The sequence below is a fragment of the Cornus florida genome, unplaced genomic scaffold (genome assembly GCF_030987335.1).
Source record: "Cornus florida cultivar Cherokee Brave unplaced genomic scaffold, ASM3098733v1 CherokeeBrave_3.0.0_Hap2_Chr10, whole genome shotgun sequence".
Classification (NCBI taxonomy): Eukaryota; Viridiplantae; Streptophyta; class Magnoliopsida; order Cornales; family Cornaceae; genus Cornus; species Cornus florida.
The window spans coordinates 31,309,286-31,323,509 of record NW_026775580.1 but is presented as its reverse complement, the minus strand read 5'-3'; the positions used below and the strand labels follow the sequence as shown (position 1 = coordinate 31,323,509).

Sequence of the window (14,224 nt, the reverse complement as noted above, 5' to 3'; positions counted from 1 at the left end):
CAACCAATCATTTGTTTGATCACTCGACCTACTAACCCTAATTGTGATTCCACAAGCTAGTACGACTCCAATCCCTTAGGACGATCCCTACTCACCCTAACTATATTTTCAGTGAAGGTAGTAGTGGCTTTTATAAATGTAAAACTTGGTCGTCGCCTTAACACACACTCTTAAGATTGTGGTGTAGCGACACACCATAGTTTTTGGCGCCGTTGCCGGGGATTAGGCAATGTCGTATTTATGGAATCAATTAGGAATTAGTACTCTTTTGATCATGTCTTTACTTTGTTTTTATTTTTCTTTAGATTACTTATTGTGTTTGTTCATCTTTGACAAAGAGTATTGAGCTAGGATTCATGCAAAGGAGCATCCAAGCAAAAGAGCTAAGCAAGCAAGGAAAATGGCTAAAAATTTTAAAATTTTGCTAAGTTAAGCTATAAATTTGGAGTTGAAGTGCTAAAGGACCTTTGTGAGCTTTTTCTTACTCAATCCCTTAGTTAAATTGTCGGCCCGTGTGGAGGCTTGTTTTTAATTTCTTAGATAAATCGTGAGCCCACGCGGAGGCATTTTTAATTGTTCTTTGCATCATTGTTGTTAAAGCATAGGAGTATGGGTTAAGTGTTTGTGGAGAAAGTTCCATTGAAATTGTTGTGAAGTTGAAGTTTTTGTTCATTCATTGTGTTTATGTGTTTTCACATTGTGCATACATGGTCGTAGATCACTAAGACCAACTCTTGTCCCTCTTGATTTGCATCTTGAATCCATAATTAGAAATCCTAGAGGAAGAGGAAGTTCTAGTTCTACCCGATCCATTACATCAATGGAAGGCCATAATGAAGAGAATGTAGAGGACCTTGGTCACATAGACCAACAAGGTATCCTTCATCCAAATGTGCACCATGAGAATATGCAAGCACCATTAGGCATGCCTAGGCCATTCATTCACCAACCACAACAACAGCAAGGCCAAGTTCCATTTGGAATGCCAAGGCCAATGTATGCTCCGCAACCTCCCATCATTCAAGGAAATCAAAATCAAGGTGCCCATGTTGCACCTCAAATTGCTAACCCTCCACTTGCTTTAAGAGATCACTATGTGCCTAATGAATATAATGCACCCACATGCATTCAATTGCCACCATTTAGAGCACATCACTATGAAATTAAGCCACAAACGATTCAAATGCTTCCTAATTATCATGGACTTCCAAGTGAAGAACCTTACAAGCATTTGGATGAGTTTCTTGAAGTATGTTCCACCGTAAAATATACGGACATGCCGGAAGAGGTTTTAAGACTCAAACTTTTTCCATTCACCTTAAAAGATAAGGCAAAGTATTGGTTTAACAATCTTAGGCCTTTTTCAATCACTTCTTGGGCAGAAATGCAACAAGAGTTCTTGAAGAAGTACTATCCGGTTTCTAAAACCAATGCCATGAGGACATCAATTTGAGAATTTTCACATGGGGATGGAGAAACGTTTCATGAGGCATAGGAGCGCTTTAATGAATTGTTTAGGAAGTATCCACATCATGACATGCCCAAATGGAAATTAGTTTAATACTTATTTGAGAGCTTATCGGACAACTATAAGGGCATGGTTAACGCTTCCATGGGTGGCTCATACATTGATAGGCATGAGGATAACGTGTAGCGTCTTTATGAAAGCATGAGTGAAAATTCTTTGCATAGAACAATATCATCCAAGAATGGTAGAAATTCATAAGGTAGGAAGAGTGTTGGCTTACATCAAGTCGACCATTCAAATAAAATAGCCGCCGAAATGAAGTCTTTATCTCAAAGGTTTGATCAATTCTTGATTAACCAAAACTCGGCGAACCAAGTATCTTCCTTCCCTAACCATTCTCATCATGCATCAAATGAAACATGTATGACTTGTTCTAGTGTTCTTCATTCTACTTCTCATTGTCCTCACGGACAAGTGCAAAGTGAACCTAATGAACAAGTCAATGCGGCTTTTGTGAACCAAGGGAACAATCCTTATAGTACTCATTATAATCCAAGTTGGAGGAATCATCCGAATTTCTCTTGGAAAAACCAAGGAGCAGGCTCAAACCCTTCCCAAGGCGGTTTTCAAGGGAAGTACATTCCACCTCCACTTCAAAACCAAGGATACCAAGGTTATAGACCCTATCAATCACAAGGGAATCAATTTGCTAATTCTCATTTTCCCAACCAATCTTATTCCCAAGGTAATACTCGAAGTCCCACCTTTGAAGAGAAAGTTTTGAATGCTTTGGGCACTTTAGAGGCTAACACTCAATTGTTTCATTCTCACTCTCAATCTATTGCGAAGTTAGAAACCCAAGTAGGGTAAATAGCAAGCACTCTCAATGCAACAGAGAAGGGAAAGATGCCTATAAATGCCCCATCTAAGCAACAATGTGTTGTGGAAACCCATTCCTCATCGGAAGGCCACACCATTGAACATGTTAATGCGGTGACTACCTTGCGGAGTGGTAGGATTGTGGACAATCCAGTTGGAATGTCTAATGAAGAGAGTGAACCGGTGCAACCTCAAGTTGTCACCCGTCCCGTTTCACATCCCATTCCTCCTTCATTGCATATACATGATCTTGTAAATGAGAAAGTTTTAAAAGATGTGTTTGAAAAAGAAGTTTTGAAAAATGATATTGAAAAGGTTTTATTGAAAAATGATTTGAAAATTTCTTATGTTGAAGAGAGTTTAAAAGAAATTTTTGAAAAAGTGTTTGAACCAAAGGTTCCATTTCCGAATGCCTTAAAAGGATCCATTTCAAAAGACAAGCAAAAGGCAAAAACCAATGAAATCATGGAAATGTTTAGGCAAATGAAAGTTAATCTTCCACTATTGGATGCAATCAAGCAAATTCCGGCTTATGCCAAATTCTTGAAAGACTTGTGCACCCAAAAGCGGAAGAACAAGAGCCAAGCACCAAGAAAAGTGGTTTTGACCGAGCAAGTAAGCTCAATTTTGCAACATAACACTCTTCGAAAGTTTAAGGACCCCGGTTCACCCACTACATCATGCATTATTGGTGATCATATCATTAATCTGGCACTTCTTGACTTAGGAGCAAGTGTTAACCTTCTTCCATACTCGGTTTATGTCAAATTGGGCTTAGGTGAATTGAAACTGACGTCGATAGTTTTGGAACTTGCCGACCGATACATTAAGAAGCCTAGGGGTATAATTGAGGATGTTTTGATAAGGATTGACAAATTCTTCTTCCCGGTTGATTTCGTTGTCATAAACACGGAACCGGTTCCCAATCCCAAGAGCCAAATTCCCGTTATCCTTGGCCGTCCTTTCTTGGCAACCACTAATGCCAACATCAATTGTAGCACGGGGATAATGAAGATTTCATTTGGCCACATGAAGGTCAAGTTGAATATCTTTAATCCCACACCCAATTCATTTGACAAATATGAAGGAGAAGTTAATGTTGTAGATCAATGTCATGATCTTCAATGCCAAGGAAATGAGCTTTTGTGTAAAACCAAAACTTCCAAAGGATCATCTTCAACCTTACATTCTAAAAGTTTCAAACTCTTGCTTTGAAAGGGCATGGAAGCCCAAAGGTTGTAATTGCATAGACAAGGGACCAAAGACTTCTTTTGAGCTTAATCCAACAAGTTCTTCAAAGAACTATTTGTTGGGTGGAGTTCAAAGCATCTATCACCCCAACAAGGAGGGGATGCATTATAAGATCTTTGATCCGGGCTAAAAAAGCCCAATGTCTTGCTAGAGACGTTAAAGACTAGCAAAAGCATTCGTAGGGTGTCAAAACCCTATTCTTCCCCTATTTCTATCTTTCATTTCATTTCTTGCGAAGTCTAGATACTTGTTTTTGGTTCATATGCATTTCAAGGAACTTTGGTGAGGATTGCATAAGCTTTCATATCATTATTGAGCATTCTGCAAAGTTCGATCGATCTCAAACTTGAGTTCGATCGATCGAACTCCTCTCTGCATCCAACACTTAGAAGGTTTTTCGACCTGCAGCAACCTGCATCTAAATCACCTCTCTGTCCCATTGTTTGAACCAACTCCAAGATCGATCAAAACACCTTCGATCGATCCAACTTCCAAGTTCAATCGATCTCATGACTCAACACTTAGGAAAAATTTTGAGCCTGCATCAACCTGCATATTTCAACTCTCTGTCTAATCGTTTGAAACATTCCAAGATCGATCTGAAAGTTCTTCGATCGATCCAACTTCCCAGTTCGATCGATCTCATGTTCCAAACACTTAGCCAAATTTTTGAACCAAAAACCTGCATATTTTTGCTCTCTGTCTGATCGATCAAACTCTTGTTTCGATCGATCTCAATCTTCATTTCATTATTTTAACTTTATTTTGACTTTTCAAATTTTCAAAAATTCAAAAATATTTTCATTTTTATTTTATTTCATTTTGCTTTATTTTATTACATTTTCAAAAATCCCAAAATATCTTAATTAATTTTTAATTATTAAGTGTTTATTCGATAATAAAAAATAAAAAATAAAAAATAAAAAATAAAAACTTTGAAGAGAGTTCATCAAAGTTCGATCGATCACAGCTGAGTTCGATCGATCGAACTCTGTCGGGAATGTTTTTAAAAATAGAACCGAGGGTTTCTAGATCGATACCTTAGATCGATCCAACCCTCTCAAACCCTATCCTTCACTCCCTTTCTGCGCCGCTGTGAGCCTCAACCATCTTCGTCATCTCCGGTGTGTTTTCCGGCAAAACACAGTGAGCTTTGACTCTCTTTCTCTCTCTTACATTTCGGATCTCACCCCCTCTTCGCATCCACTTCTCTCATTCGGTTGAGGTAAGATCCGAAGCACCATAGTTGATTGCAAGCTTCAATCTCATGTATCTATACTTTATATGCCGAATCCATGTCATTTTCATGATCAAATCCTCCATGGTTGAAGCTTGAAGTATATTTGTATATATTTGTATATATGCGTATATATTTTTGTATTTTGATTCCATTTGGAAGGATGGGTCATGATTGGGTGTTAGAAATTGTTGATTTGTTGTGTTGATGGGCTCACAAACACGTTCGTGTGGGCCCCATGCTTCCAAGGTCACAGATCTGTGACCTTTGGGTTTTCATCGTCGCACAGTTCGATCGATCGATCTACTATCTCCGATCGATCTTGAGAGATCGATCGAACTCATGTCTTTGATCGATCAAAGTTGTGAGATCGATCTCACTTACTTTCGATCGATCCAACTTTTGTGATCGATCTTATTTCTTTTTATGATCGATCAAACTTCACAGATCTCACACATACACTTCATTCATCATCTCCTATGTTCATGTTATCATATCTATGCCCAATGCCTGTGATATTCCACATTGGATGCATTTCATACTTACATTGTTTAGCATGTTTCATATTCTACCACTTGCATAGATTCACGTCATATTTGTTTTGTCTACTTTACTTGACATCCATGATTCTATTTCGTGCTTTTAAATTTCTTATTCTGGCACTAACTCCCACTGTAAGTTTTTTTTCTTTTTGCAGGCCATGGTAAAGAGGAAGACCGTTGCCAACAGGCAACACGGGCCCACCCGCCATATTAGGCCACGAACAGAGGAGCTTGCAGAGCCCTCTTATGCACAGCGGGAGCCAGCACAGGCTACCCCGCCTCAGTCACCATCTCATGAGCCTGAGGATGACCACATACCATCCACTTCTACGGCTCATCCTACTTTCACTCCATCACCATCTCCACCGCAGACTGGAGCTGAGCATTCACATATACCACCTCAGCCTACTCAGCCAGCTCATCTACGGCGTGATAGGCCCACGCCTCGATATGCACACATGACACTCGACCATGAGTCAGAGTTTGACATAGCCTTCTTCTCTCGATCGGTGCTGACCTAATCCGCCTACCAAGATATTATTCAGAGGGGCCTAGCCGCTATTCTTGCCCCCGTTACAGAGCTACCCATGGCTGGTTCGGTTGTTCTACCAGAACCTCTGACCATCGCCGCGTACCACAGCCGAGATGGCCACTTCTATCGATGGTCATCCCGATCACCATTACAGTGGACACTTTAGCCCGCTCTTGCCGCTGTCCACACAGATGTCCTCTAGAGCTTTTAAACACATATCCGAGGCTATTCAGGCCTTCATATGCCGACATGGCAGTCTCCCTCACAGGTCACCATGCTAGTGGCGCGACTTTCGCCACCCGGATATACCTTCCAGACGACCTATGGTTTATTGATTTCGTCCTTTACCGGAATATATACATGGCGGGGCACAAGATTCAAAGGAGGGGCGATTATCTGACAGCCCTTTACACTTTCTACACTGGGCAGTGGGTGTCAATTCCCGCGCTCATCTGGAGCGTGATGAGGAAGCTGTATGACGAGTACATTAGCAAGGAGATGCCCGGACAGGCTAAGTCTCTTCCTTTCAGCCACCTCATCACCCAGATTCTCATTAACCAGCGCTATCCCATCCATCCTCGGGAGCACCTTGAGAGCGGTTCCTGTCACTTCCTCAGGAAGGACTGGAACAAGACCTACCGCTCCCTTATTACCAGGTTGTAGGACTACGCAATACTGGCTGCAGTAGAGTTAGAGCTGGAGGAGGCACAGTTACAGGCATAGGCCCAGGCAGAGGCACCGGCAAAGGCAGCAGCAGCACATCCCGTAGCGGACGAATCAGCAATCGATCCAACTGCCGAGCATTTAGACAACGACTTAGAGCGCCCTGCAGATGATGCAAAGTAGGACTCTCCAGCCAGGTTGCCCATTCATGAGCAAGAGCAAACTCAGGAGCTTTCTTCTGATTCATCTATGCCTGAGACTTCAGATATAACCCCCGGTTTTGGAGTACGTCTGCAGACGCTCGAGGATGCTGTTGTTACCATCCGAGCTGACCTCACAGCCCACAGAGCTGAGTTTGCTGCCTTCCACACGGATGTCGTGACCATGTTCAAAGATTTATCTAGAGACATCCACAGAGCCAGACCTGCCCGTCCTACCTCATCATCCTGAGCTCCCAGTCTTTTCTATCTTTTAATCCCTCTCTCCTTTTGATACTTTATTATTGTCACTGTATTATTTTTACAGCCAGTCTGTCGGCTTTGATATCTTTGTTGTACATGCACTTTATTCGTTTTATATATATCTATTTTTGCTATGGATGTCATATGATTGTATTCTCATATCTATATGTTTGACTCCATCAGGTGCATCACAGTGACTTCAGTGAGAGAGTGCTACCCAATTTCCAGGACCACCCTTATACCTCTCTCATTTCGTTATCTGTTTATCCTATTTACACTTGCATGTCCATTATGCACTGATTATCCCATTTTGTTATCTGATAAGTTTATCCAAGTGCCAATTTTCAGGACCACAGTTCATCCCAAGTTTGGGGGGGGGGGGGCAATACCACCCATTTCTGATACTTCAGTCCCGATCATTCTTGCTTAGTTGCACTGGTATACTCTTTCTTTTGTTCTCTTTGCACATTGAGGACATTGTGTAATTTAAGTTTGGGGGGAATGGTGTTCTACAGTGTTAGTTTTAAATTCAAATTTTGAGCATGACTTGTGAATTTGAGGGATATTTCTATGATTGGTCCATACCTAGCTATAATTTTGGTCTTTTGAGGACTATATTGCTTAAAATTTAAAAATTGCTTGACTTGAGAGTCCAATACTCCTTGTATGCCTTATGAATGCTATTTAAGAGTAAATTTTTCGAACGATTGATATCTTGTTTGTATTTGTGGTCTATATCATCTTGATTTTGTGATTATTTTGAGATTCATTCTAGTATTCTACACTAGCACCGGCGCACACTAACATTCATTTGTGGGTACATGCTTTGTTGACTATTGAATTGGTTATATCCCAATTGAGCTAGCAGTGCATTGAAAGCTTTCATTCTTGACAACAGTGGATAACAACCCCTTTTCACTAAGTAGCCGGGATTCTAGCCTCATCAAGCACTGAACTTCTCGCGCCGAAAGGTGGAGGGCCCAAACTCTAGGTTAATAATTGAATTTAAAAAAAAAAAAAAAAAAAAAAAAAAAGGGCAATAATAATGAGGACTTCTCCCAAAAAGGTGAGAAGTAGAAAATGATTAGATGGTTGTTGTCTTGATTTGTAGCCTAGTTGATTTGAGCTTGTAAGTCCGTAGGGGTATTTGAATGCCTAATGCCCTAAAGCCATCTGGTTTGGCAGTCATTGACCTAACGTTCGACCTCATGAATCGCTAGAAAACTTAATAAATCAACACATTGCACTATACTTCCATCTTTGATCCTCAATAAAAAAAAATTTAAAAAAAATAAAATAAAAATTTGAGTGAAAAGAATAAGCGCACCTAGAACAAAAAAGCTTTAATAAAAAGTCCACTTTTTGTCTTGATGATCGATACTAGATTTGTGTGCTAGTTTGAGGGTAAGGATGTGATTAATTCTTTAGTTGGCTTAGATAGCAACACATTTGATGCCGGTCAACTCAAAAGGATTCTAGAGTTGTTTTGATTTGCATGATCATTTTCTTGATGTGTGGAGGACCATACTTGCTTGCTTGATGTTGAAATTTTGGGAGATTGCTTAGAAAGGGTTGAAAAATTGCATACTTGAAGTAGTTTTCTCCCAATGCTTGTTTGCAATATTGGTGCCTCTTTTGAAAGAATGAGCTTAATGTTTATGGGTACCATTTCTGGAAACCCTCACGAGACTTCACTCGTCTACTAGGGGTAACCTTAGGGTTTAAAAGGTTTATTGCATATGCTAAGTGCAATCGTGTTCCCTACGACAGTGACGTTATCCATTTATTGTTTTCTAAATTCATACTCGTATAGTTGTTTATTTCATTCCTTTACTTTCTAACTCAATACTAGGGACTAGCAATATTTAAGTTTGGGGGTGTGATGAGCACTGAAAAGTGCGTATTTAAATCCCTTAAGCTTAAGCATTCTAGTACCTTTATCTATCTTACTTTACCGTTTTAGATTAATTTTGTATTATTTCTTTTTTCAGGCACTTATCTCGAAAATAAGCCAAATAAGAGCTTAATTGAAGCAATTCTAGGATTAAACAAATAAATGAGCAAAGTGGTAAAAGAGGGAAGCAAATGAAGCCAAAGGTGGCAAGCAGCAAAGTTCGATCGATCCAAGTTCAAGGTTCGATCGATCGAACAATGATCGATCTCAGCACTTCAAGATAGATCGAAGCCTTGACCCAAATGTATAAAATTCCAAAAGTTCAATCGATTCAACACCATCCTTCAATCGATCGAACACTTTTGTCCTTATTCAAATGATTGATCCTATCCACAGCTGTACCACCCACTAACCACTTTTGTCCTTTTCCCATAAATATCTCGGATTTGTCTTTTTCCAAAAAGCTCAGCCAGTTGGATTGATCCAGCCTAAGTTTTATCGATCTCACTTACTTTCGATCGATCCAAGTTCAAGATTCGATCGATCGAACTTCCTCTAGTGCGAAAAAGTTAAAATTCCATCTCATTGAAAGTTGTCCTTTATCTAATCATTAGAGAATATTGTGTGCACGACCCCAGCTCATTTTGGGTGTCATTTTGACCAACCTGCATAAGGATAAGGATTATTTTTTCAAGGAAGAGCCAACATTATTTCATATCATCTCTTAAAGAGGAAGTTTAGAGGAGGAGGAGGCTAGAGACACCATTGGAGTTCTTCATCAACAAGGAGCAGATTTCAACCATGGAATTAGCCCTTGAGGGTTGGAGCATCATCACCATAAGTGGCTAGACATCCTCTTGGGGCTAGAGTTAGCCCCAAACATGCTTTCTATATCTTAATCTTGTGTATTATTGAGGGATTAGTGTTGTAATTGATGTTTTGACACTTTGATATATATAGATCTTGTCTATTCAATGATTTATGTGGTTTAATGCTACCAATTGATCATTTCATTCTATCCATATGTCTATGTATGCTAGAATAGATGTTCATGTGCTTGTCTCTAGATTTTGTGTTATTGATGCATGTCTATGTGTATTGATGCTATAGATTTGGAGATTATCAAAACATAGTGCTTAAAGGAATGCTTTTGTAATTCTCTTGATGGTTCATGCTTATCTCTTGATGGATTGTGCCTCTCCCTTAGTTTATTTTCATATCAGTAGTGTAGATGTAGTGTAGTTATAGTGTAGTGTTAAATGGGAGGACAATCTATGCTTATTGTTTGATGATCCAAGCTTTTGAATACAATTAGCATATGTCTCTATCCTTGTGTTGTATTTGGATTGTGAGCTTAATGAAAGGATTAATGACTTGTTTTGATTTATTGTGCCTTTCACATGTCGTTTAGACAATATATGCTTCATTGCTTAAAGATATTATGTCTTTCACATGATGTTTAGACAATACATGCTTAACTAGTCATCCTTACTTATTGAATCAACCAAATACACATACACCAATATTACAATACACCATTTGCCCTCATTAATCACTTGTCAATGATATAGATATGCATTGCTTGGTGGTGATCTCTAAACCCCAAGATCTCTCTCTCTTACTTACTCTTAATTGCATTCTTTTGCTATCACTTAGTTTAATTTAGTTGCTCTTTAATCAACCAACCAACCAATTGTTTGATCACTCGACCTACTAGCCCTAATTGTGATTCCACGACATTGCTCAATCCCCATAATCCCTTGGGACGATCCCTTCTCACTCATACTACATAGTATAGGTGTTAAGCGGTTTATAAATTTAAGTATGATGCCCACTTGACACTAATTTTCAAACTCAAAGTGTTGTGCATTGTTTTGTGCACCGCCCGAGAGAGCGTCAGTAGGGGGTGTCTTAGGATTATATTTATGTTGTATTGATTGATATATAAGCATATACAACTTGTGAGCATGCCTTTGTTTAAGATTTATAATTTAATTTAATTAATTTCTATATTTGGGATTTAATTTAAATGTTAGTGTATGTAACTTGGAATTAAATTGTGGGTTACTAGTAAATTAGGCCTTGGTGTGTTGAATAACATATATTAAATTTGGAGCATTTGATTAAGAATTGCAAAACTTATTTAATATTTATCTTTGGTGAAAGTTTATTTCACATGGTCTTAGCAAGCATGAAATCAAGTTATGATGTGATATTTGGATATGTCTTGGCATGCTCTCTAACATATATTAAATTGGGAACATTTGGAATTGATTGGAAATCTAGAGAAAAATTAATTAATGAGCTTAATTAATTTTATTTTAAGTGTATTGGTCAGTTAAATTGTTGTTGGATGTAATAGGTTAATAATCCCATGAAATATAGTCCATTTAATCACCTTGTGAGCATGTTACTAATTTGATGTAGAATTAGTACTTGAGACATCTTGAAATGGTAATTGGACTTAGCATGATATAGAATATCATTGACTTGCATAGCTTGTTTAGATATATCTTGTGTAGGTGTATAGCTTGTTAGAATATTACAATTGTTTACCTTGGAAGCTAGTTACTAAATTAGGACTTATTTAGTACTTGTGGCTTAGTATGGTAATGTGGTTCAATTGTTGTAAAATATTCTTATTTTGGTTTATAAATTGCATATTGGAGACTTGACATGTCATATGCTATCTAATTCAAGTAGGACATGGTTTGTGTGGATTCAATCTTATTTGTGCATGGAAGATGGCTTTATGCATTAGTGAATTTGGAATAAATTTGGTCTAACTTATTGATTTTTGTATAAGTTTTGGACTTATTGACTTTGGAAAGCTTGTAAGGACATATTTCACGTGATGGCTAGGGTTTGGCTCTAGTACGGAGACAAGAGTCTTCTAAGTCATAAGTGCGCACTAGGTAGTACCTTGTGGGTCGTAATTGTCCGGAATAACTTATGCATGTGCGCACTAGGTAGTGCCTTGTGGGTCGTAATTACCCGGAAATACTTGCTTAGTCTAATGACCACATGTCCTAGTCTTTCTACTTTGATTTGGCATTCAATTTCAAGTTGTTAATCATGGATTACTTGTAACTTGAGAATTGGTGCTTGCCTATGTATTTTGATCTCATTTAGTATACTTAAAACTGTATACTTGAACTTGTATCCTTGTTGGTGTATCTAAACTCTATCTAGTGTATTTACGCTTAGTATGCTTGTCTTGTGTGTGTGGATTTCATTTTTGTATACTTGTGCCATGTATACTTATCTTATACGTATTTTGCTTTACTTAGTACACTTGTGCTTGTATACTTGATTTGTGAGTACTCTATTAGCATATCGAATACTTGTGTAGGTATGTTGGATATTGCTCTTCTTGTCTAACATGATTAGTGTACTTGAGCATGTATACTTCTATGTCATTGTTCATTTCAGTTGCATGAGTAGCTTAGGATGATCCCTGAGTCTCACTTTGACATAGACGCTAGGTGGCATGAGCCCCTTTAACATGTTTCACCATAAGGTGATAATTTACAAAATGCTAGGTCGATGCATGCTCACTTCCTACGAGTAGCTTTATGTTACTCACCCACGTAGTGGGAAAATTTTTCAGGTATGAAGACTTGGTTTGTGGTGCTCATTGCTCCTTGGGTGGCTTATAGTTTCTAAGTTTCCATTTTATGTAAGTGTTAGCATAAAATGCCTCTTTGTAGCCTTATTTGTCTAAATTTGTATTCTTTGAATCCATGTATGTAAAGTGTACATAAGTGCACTCTTTTCAATGTATTTAACATGTATAAGATGAGGCCAGAAGCCAATGACATGTATCTTGCTTTCTATGCACTTTCGTTTTCAAGGCTTAATATGAAAATGTTGAAAAATGCTTAGACATTGTGTCATAACTTTTGCATCGGGTGTGGGAATTTCATTTTTATTCTTTTGTAGGGTCTTTTTAATCATGTATAAAGTGTGGCCAAGGGCCAAACAGTAATTTGAAATCATTTGTTAATTTTGGTTTTCAAATTTCCCAATTCTTGTGCATTTTCGCCTTTTTGGCCGTTGGGGGGTCGGATTTTGCATTGGGTCTTCTTGGGAGCCGCGGACCATTCCCGCGCGCTTAAAAACACTAAATACACTTGCGTGCACATTCGTTTCAACCTAGAAATGCATTTAGGGCCAAATGCATACTTGGTGCAAAGTTGCATTTTTTTTTAGTTTTTGACCCCTTACTGAGCTAGGGGCATTTTGGGCATTTTACAGTGAGTTCTTTTTTAATTCTCTGATGAGTCATGTAGAAAACTCAATTTTGAGGGGGGTTTCTTCTTTGTGTTTTTCCAGAAAAATTCATCTACTAGCCCGTTTTTACTCTCTGTTCTAGCTGTTTCTGTAAAAAAAAAAAATGCTTGTAGTAGCTTTTTGGGTCCCGCTTGACCTACTCTGTTCTAGGGGCATTTTAGGAATTTTATAGTGTGTTTTTTTTCATTTCTTTCACATAACCGGGTAGGAAACGTGATTTTAAGGGGGGTTTCTTCTTCGTGTTTCTGCAGAAAAATTCGTTTAAGGGTCCATTTCTAGCCTCAGTTCTGGAAAAAAAAATTGAAAAATTGTTTTCTGTCAAAACACTATTCCTGCCCAGATTTTCGTACCCTGAAAAGTTGGTTTTTTAAAAAAAACTTTGAGACTTCATATCTTCTTCATCCGGACTCCAAATCAAGTGATTTTTGAGTCTAAGTTTATTAATTTTTGCTTGCCTATCCAACGGTATGAATGGTTGCATCCAATTCTATCTGAAAAGACCATTTTACCCCTTGCAAAGTACCCTTGCCACATTGATTTGAACCTAGAAGTCTTTTTTTAAAAAACTTTGAGGCTTCATATCTTCTTTGCCCGGACTCTGAATCAAGTGATTCTTGAGTCTAGATTTATTAAATTTTCCTTGTCTATCTAATGGTATACTCAGTTGTATCTAGTTTTATCTTAAAAGACCATTTTACCCCTTGTAAAGTACCCTTACCGCATTGATTTCAAACCCAAAAGTTTGATTTTATGAAACTTTGGAGTTTCATATCTTCTTCATCCAGACTCCAAATCAAGTGATTCTTGAGTCCATCTTGATTAGTTTTTCATTGTCCTTCCAGAGGTGTGCTCGGTGGCACCCGAGTCCATAATTTTCAAAAATGACTATTTTGCCCCTATGGGCTTATTTGTCATATTTTTGGTCTTTTGCTTCCGCATCAGTTCTCATTGAGTTCCACGACCTCATAGAAGGTCACTTTGACTTCTTAGAGTCTTGTTTTCTG

General features: G+C 38.4%; 1 pseudogene; it reads right to left on the bottom strand.

Moving 5' to 3' along the window:
* Positions 1 to 1,438: 1,438 nt before the first annotated feature.
* LOC132280595 (small nucleolar RNA R71) lies at positions 1,439 to 1,539 on the bottom strand (annotated as a pseudogene).
* Positions 1,540 to 14,224: the final 12,685 nt, after the last annotated feature.